We start from the raw sequence: 11732 nt of genomic DNA, 5'->3' as shown, positions 1-11732 counted from the left end.
TTAGAAAATGAATTGAAATAAAACATGTTGGTGGAGCTGGGTTCCGACTATCAGCTTGTGGAGGTCTCGGGAGACCGATGTTTTCCACCCGTTTCTCCCCTCCCCCGCAGCCCGGTGCATCTCTGTCTGCTGCGCGGGCTGACGGCTGGGTCTCCCCGCAGCTCGGCACATCTCTGTCTGATCGCGGCTTCTGTGTGCTGCGCGGGCTGACGGCTTGTGGAGCTCTGGGATGGAAACCTTTCCACCCGGTTCTCCCCAGCGACAGCTCTGCGCATCTCAGCTCGCAGCGGCGCTTGTCTGCAGCGCGGGCTGCCGGCTTGTGGAGCTCTCGTAGACCTCTGTGTTCCACCCGGTTTTACCCAGCGGTCAGCCTGGCGTATTTCTGACTCAGAAGCTCTGGTGTTGTGCACAGTTAACTCCGGTTGTAGCTAGGTTGCTACCTCCGTTAGCTTAGCTCCCACCTCCGCATTAGCTTTGGGTTCGCTTCAGGTTAGCTTGTAGCTAGTTCGACCGGGTGTCGTCAGTTGATCCCAGCCTTACAGCCCCACCCTCAGCTCCTCCTCTCTTCCCTTTCATGGAATTGTCTGGGCTTGACGGAACCTGTGACACGGTCCAAATGGCAGTGGTGGCCACCTCCCATTTTAGTACAAAAACGTGTTATTGGAGTCTATGGAAAACCATTGTCAATATATGTATGTCGATGATCCACGTACACACTCGACCATGTCCCGGTGCTATCCCCCAGGCAGCAACATACCGCAGAGAGGAACCCGGGACACAACCTAGAGCTACGTAAACCTTGAGAGATATGAACCTAAAGCCAATTTATCTCTATCTCTAGCCAGACTTCCGGAGCAAACTTCCAGCCAACTACAAAATAAAGGTAACAAAGGGAATTCGTTCCCATAACACAAGACTTTGAGGGCTTTTCTACAGTTACCCTCACACCTTTACCTGTCCTGTTTAGTCAGGTAGGATGGATCTCCTCTTATATACTCCTCCTGTTGGGTAGTTCGTGACCGTGAACAGGCTGCATCAGGCATTGGTACCAGAGTGGACTGGCAGAGAGACCAGAGACAAATAACAGAAACTGCACTGCCACACAAAGGGTACAACCATCACCGGTTCCCAGAGTTTGACCCTTTCGGCTGGAGTGCTGATGAGCAGCCCCCCCCCCCCCCCCCCTCCCCCGCCAAGTGCCAAGAAAAGCAATCCACCACCCCAGACCCAGCCCGATCCCCCTCCTAGCCTCTAGCCCCGGAAAGCCAAGTGACAACAGAGGTGTGCTAAGACCCCTAGTCACCCTCCGCCTTCTCCAATACTGTGTTGGTGGGTGTCGATGAGGTGTATTCCATGGCTGTGGTGACTGGACAGTGCAGGCATCGTCTGGCCGACGCCAGCTGATGCCACCACACCATCTCTCTTCCCTCTGTGTCTTAAGTGCAGCTTAAAATTGGAAGTGGGCACTGGCACACGGGATGAGGCTGAAAGATCCTGCTGCCAAATGCATTGAGTGTGCTTGGTGTCGTAGATAGAAACACCTTATTAAACACATATTATGTCAAGAAATGTTTATTTAAATAAACAGACATTAAAACCAACATAATCAACAAAATACACTTACCATAAATCCTCTAATACAGGCCGGTATTCAATAACGGGTGTCGGAGTCAGCGGAGGTGGAGTCAGCGGAGGTGAATAATGGCCGGGTGGAATATGGTAACCAGCAAGTATGAGCATCTCAGCGGCAGGGTTATAGTCCACAAATCAACAAGCAGGAGGCAGTAGAGGTTCACGCAGGTCTTTATTAGGTTTTTTCTTCAACGCTACAGACACGATCCTCTATCACGCTCCTACCACACAGAGTCACGGTGTCAGTTAACCATGCTAATTCAACCCACTCAACAGAACACACATCACCTTCCCTGTGGCTTACATAACACTCACACAACACGCAAATCAACACATAGGAACTAGCAGAACGATAGGAAACACATATAACACAATACCCAGAATGCACCTGGCTTACAACCCCAGCCAGGTCATTACACTATCAAGTTCAAAGAGAACGTGCTGATTATGCTGCAGAACACTCTGGAGAGCAGCAGTAGGGGGTGTATGAACTAGTCGACTTCACTATAGTGACTTTTTATGCCTGTCGTCGACTAGTCGCTGTCACGTGATAATGACCGGCAAGATGCAGCCCTCGGAAAAGACAGCAGCCTGCTGTCAGCAGGTGACAAGCTCCTGCGCTCGGGAGGTGGGGGGCAACGCTCTGTGCCAGACCGTAGGTACTGACACGCGATCGTTCATGTCGGTTCATTTCCTTTAATGTTTTCTGTCTTTTATTTGCGCCTGATGTGTATCGCTGCTGTGGAGCGGGGCGCATCACCTTGTCCTCCGACGCACTGATCACTGATGCGGCCTCCAAGCAGGGAGCGCTCCGCTGTTTTCGCGGTCGGTAGATCTGCCTCCTGAGCACGGCCACAGTAACAATCAGGTGTCGCCACCTCAAAAACTAATTTAACACGCGATCGTTCATGTCAGTTCATTTCCTTTAATGTTTTCTGTCTTTTATTTGAGCCTGATGCGTTTCGCTGCATGCTGTGGAGCGGGGCGCTGCGCGCATCACCTTGTCCTCCGACACACTGATCACTGATACGGCCGCCAAACAGCGAGCGCTCCGCTGTTTTTGCGGTCGGTAGATCTTTTAGAACTGCAGTTCAAAGGTAACTCATGAGGTGAATATATATGAACCCAGTTTCTCTTTAGGATTGAGAGGAGATGCAGGAAGATAATAAACAGGCAGGACAGAAAAATAGTCAAATAAAAACAAGTTAGTTTTGTACCTGCTGGTTGCAACAAACAGACACCATTGAAGGTCATCAGAAGTGAGGAACAGAAAATTAAATAATTATTTTAATGTTTAGAGCAGCAGGAACTCCGAGAGGCTGCAGGCGCATCAGTGAGTTTGCGCCGCTGCGCAGGGGGAGGGGGGAGAGAGCTGAAGCAGAAACTACCGTTGTTAAAAGAAATGTGTTTAACTTTGAAAATGTGGGCGCAATTTTAATTGTCAAAAACTCCAGCGAACCATTAGTTCATTTTGCTCAAATAGAAATAGAGGCCTGCCTCTAATACTGGCCCTCCTTCCAATAAAGGCCTGGAGCTTGATGAGCGTGAGTCAAATACAGGCCCGGGCCTGTATTAGAGGATTTACGGTACATTAGTTTTTAAGGTTTAATTTAGTCAACATGTTAGAATATTTTTTCTTTTACGATTTAAAAATCCTAAATATCTTCATGAGGATGAAAACCAACTCCTGTATATTTTTTACTTTTCTCATTAGATGTGAAGTTTTCTGAATTCCCAACTGTCTCCGAATGTGTCAGTTCCTCTCATAGGACAGGTGAGACACCAGTCCAGTTTGCTGTTGGACTGGTTCAGGGGCAGATCTACAGGGGGGAAAGTCTAGAGGCTTTAGCCCCCAGCTGCCCCCCACATCCGTTTGTCTTCTGTATTTGTGCTTTAAAATATTTTTTTATCATTTACACCTAATTTTGTTTACTAATAATACGTAAATTGTTTTAGTGTTTTGTGGACTTTTTTTTGTTATTGACTCGTTTACATAAAAGGGATTTTCAGACACTTGGAGGAGGACGTTCAGTGATGCCACCCTGCTGAGACTGCTGCTCATCTACGTCTAATCTTCTCACCTATGACCATGAGCTCCACAGGTCAGGTTAGACTCCCTTACTCATGGTTAAAGTAGCAGCAGGACAGTTTTCCTGCCCGCTGCAGATAGAGCAGCGGTGCCACCAACCCGGTGGGCAGACTGAGCCAGTTTACACCTGCTATCAGCTCACAGCCTGCGGTTTCAGTCAGCAGAGAAGATTTAGTTACAGCATAGAACAGCAGGAAGCCCACAACCCAGAGCCACAGCACAGAGGTTATGGCTGTGATGGTGTAAAAGGATCTCAGCTTGGATTGGTCAACCTTCTCCCAGCCTCCTTTCCCTGGTCCTGGACGCAGCAGAACCCAGAGAACGGAGAAGCAGCAGAAGGTTACAGCTAGGATGGCAAAAGCCTGGAAGCAAAACATTAAGATGACGGTGTAGTTGGACCTCAGATCTCTCTGCAGGCTTATCAGTCCAGAGCAGAGCAGCCAAACACAGCCGATGCTGATGTTTCTGATACGGGCTCCACGCTGGTTCCTGAACATCAGGTAGGTGACGGGGTGGACAACAGCCAGGTACCACTCCACACAGATCAGGCTGTGTAACATAATCTCTGCAAACAAAACGAAGGAGGAGGACGCCGTTCCCACCAACTTTATCACTATGTTACCGCTGAGCGAGCCATGGAGGTAGCAGGCCAAACCGAGAGGCCAGAACATCTCCATCAGAGACAGGTGGTGGGTGAAGACATCAGAGTGGCTGAAGGAGTGCTGCTGTCGCCATCGACGATAACCCAGGTAGAGGACGTAGATGCAGAGAGGAAGTACCAGGACGCTTCTAGCTGCTAGAAAACCAGCAGAAATGAATGCTGGGTTTTTAGTCTTGGAGCAAAAAGGTCTGAGAAGCTCCTCAAAGATGGAGGTGGAGTTATCCCACATGTCAGTGGTGTGTGCTGGAGACCTGAGGAGAGAGAAAACGGGAAAGAAAGAAAGACTGACTGACAATCCCATCCCAGATCCATGTTAAAATACTGGACAACGCTCCGTGATGTCACCCAAGCCAAATAAGCAGTTCTGATTGCCGACATCTTGGCTATGTCACAAGTCTCGTCAGGCCCATACAATCCAAAAATGGTCAAAGAGGTGGAGCTGAGAGTGGAACTATGGGGATTTGAGTCCAACACTGTTCCCAGCTACAAGCTAATTGAGCGAACTGAAGCAAACGTTGGTGCTTTTAGCCAGAAAAATGCATATTAGTGACTCTTTTTTTTATCGTGTCTATCTGATTCAGAATGTATGTCTGAATGCCGAAGACAAGCCTTGCAGTTTTATTCTCACAGGCGGAGCCAGGGTCCGAAATTAAATGTTTTACTCACCGGCCAAGTTGGCTGGTAGATGATGAAAATCTACCGGCCAAGCATATTTTTTACCGGCCAAAATGGTAAATGATTTAGATCTACCTAAAGCATGTTATTCTATATTATGTTGATTCCAAACAGAGTGACAAAATAATGAAAACATCAATTAATAAGAAAAACAACTCTTTTGTCATTTTTACTATTTATTTTTAGAGATGTTTTATGAACTCTTTCATTGAAATCTAGTCAGACTCCTTGTTTTCTCTGTCCATGAAGTCTGGCCTCCTGCTTCTGACACCGTCTTTGTGCCAAACCATTACAGCCTCATTTGGGTCATAGTCCTTGATCTCTGGAGAACACAGCTGCACCATGAGAATATCTGAAACTTTGTCAGGGCTAGGGTTGTCACGGTAACCGGTGTAGCGGTAAACCCCGGTAAAAAAGTTGACAATAATAATAACAGTTTTGTTTTTAAAAAAATATATTATCTCGGTGGATTACCGTGGCTGCGGCGTAGGCGCGGTGACCCTTACCAGCCACCATATCATCTGCTGAAGTTGCCGGCGGCACATGCGCACTTTGTTGTGTACGACCAAAACTTTCTTTAAGCTAAAGCTGAAATAATGGCCAAAGGAGGAGAGGCAGCACTCGGGACATTTATTATACCTCAGAGAAGACAAAGTGGGAAGTACGGGCATTTTTTGGATATTTGAAGAATGCCGAGGGACAGTTGTCTGTGAAAGGCAGCAACGCTACGTGGCCATCATAATGTAGCCATTGTCTCACAGCTCCGCCATCTCCAGTTCGCCACTGTTCACAAAATCTTGTGGTTGCCACTGGTCCTGGTGGTTTTTCTTCCAGTTCGACGAGTTTTCTTTTGGAAGGCTGGCTGACTCCAGTTAAAAACCGCCACATTTCACCGCTAGTTTTAACACAAAGCTAACTGCTAACTTGATAAACTGATTGAATGGGATAGGTGGAAATGACGTTGGATGCGGCGCTCACGTTTCGCGTACGTTTGTGTACGTTGCCTGCAGGCGGGAGGAGTATCAGAAATCCATGGAAGATGACTGATAAACATAACTAATTTGGTGCAAACATTTACTCGCTATGTGGCAGATAGAGCTCAAAATTTTACTCGCCAAATGGAGCTATTTGCTCACATTTGGCGAGTGGCGAGTGTTAATTTCAGACCCTGGGCGGAACAGTACAGCTTCTGCTCTAATGCCACTCCTGATACCAAAACTTTATTAGAAATATATTTTGTTGTTTAAAATACCAACAGAGACAGAAGTGTGAGAGAGGAAGAAGAGGTGGGGGAGAGGGGTTCACAAAAATAAACAATAAATGATGACGAATCTGCATCTAGACCTGCAGAAAGAGAGAGAGAGGAAATGGGGACGACCAAAAATACAACAAGATCAAAATATCACTGTGCCAACAACGTGAGGATATATAAAAGTTACTTTTTTCTTGAGAAACACATGATAATAATTCATACTGCATTTAGTGCCGACCACAGCCACCACACACGTGGAGTGTTGAAAATTGTGCATACACATGCTTGTATATGTAAGGTTTCTCTATAGAAGCGTCCAATAGTGAGTGAGGGGCCACAGACCTGCTGTGATTAACATCCAAACACAAACACACTGAGAACACAGCTAAAGTTCAGAAAGTTGAAATAGCCAAACAACTATTAACGTGTGGCTGAAGTCCTCCTCCGAGCTAGCTGCTTACACTAGCTCTGACGCTCATGCTAGCTGTCAAACAAATCTTATTATTCATGATTTCAAGCATTTAATTACACCTAAACCTGGTGTAACCTGGAAGAGTTACAAAAATGCACCCCCTAAGAGTTGCCATGACTGTAGATTTATCAAAGCCATACGAAGAACCAGTATGATCTAAAATAACCCTCTACAGGGTTAACTAAATTTCACTCAGACCCCTATCGCCCTATGTGGCCAGAATACCGCATTTGCAATTTCAGAGTGCCAGTGTAGGTACCAGGTCTGCTCGGGCTGCCAGATTGGCTGGGGGTCCTGCGCCTGCCGATGATGTCGCACTAGAATATAGGCTGAGCGTAGGACTTACGGAAGTTACAAAACTACGTTTGTAAAAGTTACGTTAGCATGTTGACACTGAAGATTTTGATTGGTCTGAACAAATTTGTGGTTGAAGTCCTTGCTGTTGTAGTCCTGTAGTCCAAAAACTAACACTTTTCAAGGAAAATGTTTATATTGCCAAAGTCAACATAAAACAAAAGCAAAAATATCAACTGATAAACAAAGACGCTCAGCAGCTCTGATTTTCATGAAATGGGGCGAAATAAAAATAAAAGAACTTTACTGAACAAATAGCAAGCAACATTTTAAATGAATGAATGGATTTAGTTACATAAAAACTAACAAATATACAGAAGAATTCCACATTCATTTAAATTGTACATTCATTTAAATTGGAAGGGCTGCTAATTATGCAAATGCACTTACATTTGTTCACATATAGGAACTGTCGTGCTTTCAGACAGTCTGATGTTGGTTTTACGTAGTTTTGCATTCTTTGCAAAACAAAGGCAATATGGTGTTTTGTTAACAAATTCAATTCAAAGATACTTTAATTAATCCCAGCGGGAAATTAGAGTTTCAGTACACACAATTCAGAGATCAGACATACATGGGTAAGACACATGACAAGAATTGGTGACTGTGGTCATTCGCAACCCTGAGTCACGCTACCTTAATTGAGATCAGAGGGTTCCCTGAGGATTGGTTCAGGTGGAGGGAAAAAGGCACTTCAGAGTTACCCTCCACAGGGAGGGCAGCTTTGCTATGCAAAAACACCTCAGACAGAGATGCAACAGACTTCATACATCACACAACATAAGTGTCCACTAGGTGGGGAGGTAGGGTTGGGGACTCTCCACACATCAGTGCATGCAGCCACGATAAGCAGCGAATGTCACCTCAGTGTGGATAGGGGGAGGAGGTCGTTGAGGTTTGGAGGGCACAGTGGCTCCTGTAACGATTCGGCGGCCTTCACAGCCCGCAGTCCCACCCAGGCTGGGATAGGAGACAGAGTTGCCATAGCGATGGCAGCATTCCACAATTCTTCTGAGGGGGAGTATTCGTTTGCAGCCTTACAGGCTCAAGGGCACCAGATTCAGATTAGAAATTGTTTTGGGGCCAGACAGAGATAATTTCCTCTCTGTCTTAAAGTTCTGTTGGTCCTCAATCTATCAAAAGTTACAGTTACAGTTCTAAAGAAAACATTTAGTTGGTAAGAAACAAGAATAAACTGGTAAACTCTTTCCAAAACTTGTGTGTGAAAGCCAAGTAGATTTATCACAGTGTGACGTCGTCGGCAGGCGCAGGACCCGAGCTGATCCGGTACCTACACCGGTCCGGTCTGTTAGACCTAGTAAAGTGGAGCTAACATATCTGCTGTCTGCTTCCGGCACGTTTCCTGCATGTTTTAGATTGTGAACAGAGCTGGTTTGTTTGATTTAGTGATGAATCACTCCTACAGAAACTAATGAAGGCTGAGGAGACATTTCAGCTGTTAGATGAAGATGTTAAAAAGACAAACACTCAGCAAGGAAATACATTTTGCTAACAGAACCCTAGGGGGTGCTAAAAGCGAGCCAAAACGGCCAGTTGTTCCTTTACTCCAAAAATTTTGAATCAGACTGTAAAAATGTGTATTTCTGTTCTGAAATTGGCATTTTAATCATGGGAGTTAACTTACTCTGGGTGTTTCTCAATGTCAAGGCGCCTGGCCTTGCGAGGCCATGTCTTGCGAGGCCAGGCTCCTTGCTTACGAGGACACTGTCCTTCCTAGGTCAAAGAAAATGGTTAAATGGAACAGACTTGCATCACATGACCGTGGCTTCCACGGCGGTCACGTAACGTCACGTGACACGGGAGATAACGTTATATTTTATACATAATAGTTTCAGTATAAATATATAACAAGTTAAATTGTGTATATGTTTCTTAAATTAAAAATATAAGTGAGTTACTACCCGCTAGCCACCGAAGCTGCAAAAACTGATCAACCATGGATAACTTCTTTGGATCTAAAAAAAACATTTTAGTTGACTTACTTTTAAACTTGAAAATTTTCCCCGAAGTAGCTGCCGGCTTCTGATCCGCCATCCTTTTGAAAATACCGCGGCGTATTCTGGGTAATTTTCGACCAAGGCTAGGCTACAAGACATCTCCCGTGTATCCTCGCTCAGCTAGCTAAATGGCTAACAAACGGAGAACACACGCCTCGGTAGAACATGAACATTGGAACACGACTTGGTGGCTCCCGATGACGTATCTCCTAGGCAACCGGGGCGGGGCCAAGACATCAAGGCAAGGTTCCTTGGCATTGAGAAACACCCTCTGTTTTGGTGCCAGCACCTAGTGGATTGGGGTGGATTTCCTGGTTAACTTCACTTCTGGCCGGCAGACTTTGCTCCTTGGTTCTGACAGCCTGGAGACCGACCCAGACCCTGATAACAGACTCAGACCCAGAAACTAGAAAACAGCCATCAGATCCAGGAGTCTGATGTTTTTGTGTCCCAGAGCCTTTAATGTCTCACAGCGACACAGTTTTTCTCACCAATACTTAGGTTTATCTATTTATTTTACTTTATTTATTTATGATGTCCTTCAGGACTTCACGTGTTGTTTTACTTGACAAATAAGCTAAATAATTTAGCACCCAGTTGGTGACTTTTCAGTCTCAACATCAGGATATTTCATATTCCTAACATTTATGTGTAAGGAGTTAATTTATTATTAGAATACAGGAAATATGACCAAATAAGGCCAGAAAAACACATGGTGTCTTTTTTGTATGGTGATAAATGAGGTCATCCACCAACGTTTAATTTACGTTAATTTTCTTGTAGGAAATAAACTCAGACCAGTTTTATCCAGACTTTTAAGAACATTTCTGATGTGGATAATTAATAAAATCAAATTTAATCTGAGATTTGAATTTAGAGCTCATGAGATTACAAACCAACCTTTTGTTTCTAGTTGTCTTTATTCCTTTGGTCCAAACTCACAGCTGCTGCTGCTGATGTCTGTGATGGTGTCGCTGCTGCTGATGGATTCTCCTTCACTCTCATCCATCTCTGCATTATTTGCATCAAACCAAATCAAAAGGCTCAGACAACGAGTTAGAGAGTTTAATAGTTCAGCTCAGAGCATCATGAGTCAGAGAAGTTCTTCATTTAGTTTCATTAAAGACATGAAGGACAAAAACATGGAGAAATGTTTCCAGGACAGAAACTATTCATCTAAAGACGTCGTCGTGGTTTCCATTCAGATCAGGTGGAATTTCAGAGGCTGTATAGTCTAATGCTCTGACCTCACCTTTTCGTTTGGGTGTTTCTGTTATTTGTCTCTGGTCTCTCTGCCAGTCCACTCTGGTACTAATGCCTGATGCAACCTGTTCATGGTCACGAACTACCCAACAGGAGGAGTATATAAGAGGAGATCCATCCTACCTGACTAAACAGGACAGGTAAAGGTGTGAGGGTGACTGTAGAAAAGCCCTCAAAGTCTTGCGTTATGGGAACGAATTCCCTTTGTTACCTTTATTTTGTAGTTGGCTGGAAGTTTACTCCGGAAGTCTGGCTAGAGATAGAGATAAATTGGCTTTAGGTTCATATCTCTCGAGGTTTACGTAGCTCTAGGTTGTGTCCTGGGTTCCTCTCTGCGGTATGTTACTGCCTGGGGGATAGCACCGGGACATGGTCGAGTGTGTGCGTGGATGAACAGTAAGTGCAATGTTGGAATGATTATGACTATCGGGTTAATTATTATGCATTTCCTGTCCCTGTGAAAACGCTGTTGATATACCTTACCTCGGGACCAATCGGGGCCGGTCTGCTGGCGTCTTGGTCGTACGAGGAGGCATGAATGTGTTTTGTATGAGTATACGGGAATGTAGAGAAGTACGGCGGTGTTGTTACGGTGCGGCAACGGGAGTTGGTTCAGAGTATCTGAGCTAAGCTAGCCCGCCACCGGAAGTACCCATGTCAGTAGGGAGAACAAAAGCACCCTTTTGTTTACAGACCGGAAGTTGACTGACGATGTCACTGGTAACTTGACAAAGCTTAATATAGTGGCTTTATGTGAGCAGATGATGATGATTTAGTGACCTCTGACTGTTTAGTATGGTTATTAACTGATGATGTGGTGGCGGAAGGTTAATATTCTGATGTGTGTTAATTGTTTTATTAAGGGTAAGTTATAAATACGTTATATTTGTCATTCTGCAGGAAAACCACACCCATGAGCTATCATGTCTATCAGCTGCTATCCTGATTTACTTGTCTTAACCTATGGGCTATAATAAAGATGCCAGGTGCAAAACTACAATTACAGCCCGTCTTCTTTATATTCCGAGGGGCTTTAAGTGATGCTCTGGCCAGCATCCCCAGTGTAAAGCGAGTTTCAACCTTGGTCCAATGCTTTTACAGTCCGTTTACAGTGTGCCTTAATACAGTCACCTTTATCTCTCACCAGGATTTCTCTCCACATGATAATCATGCTGATCATGCACCTGATCCTCTCCAATCTTAATGATATTCCTGATTACCGTAATGACTCTAAAAATAATCTCAGAAGTATTTTGGGCTGTCACCTTCAGAAGTCTCATCAGCCAATCACCAGTCTCCATTAGGTCACGTCTTCT

The sequence above is a fragment of the Nothobranchius furzeri genome, chromosome 2 (assembly GCF_043380555.1).
Source record: "Nothobranchius furzeri strain GRZ-AD chromosome 2, NfurGRZ-RIMD1, whole genome shotgun sequence".
Classification (NCBI taxonomy): domain Eukaryota; kingdom Metazoa; phylum Chordata; class Actinopteri; order Cyprinodontiformes; family Nothobranchiidae; genus Nothobranchius; species Nothobranchius furzeri.
Note: the sequence above shows the minus strand (reverse complement) of the source record.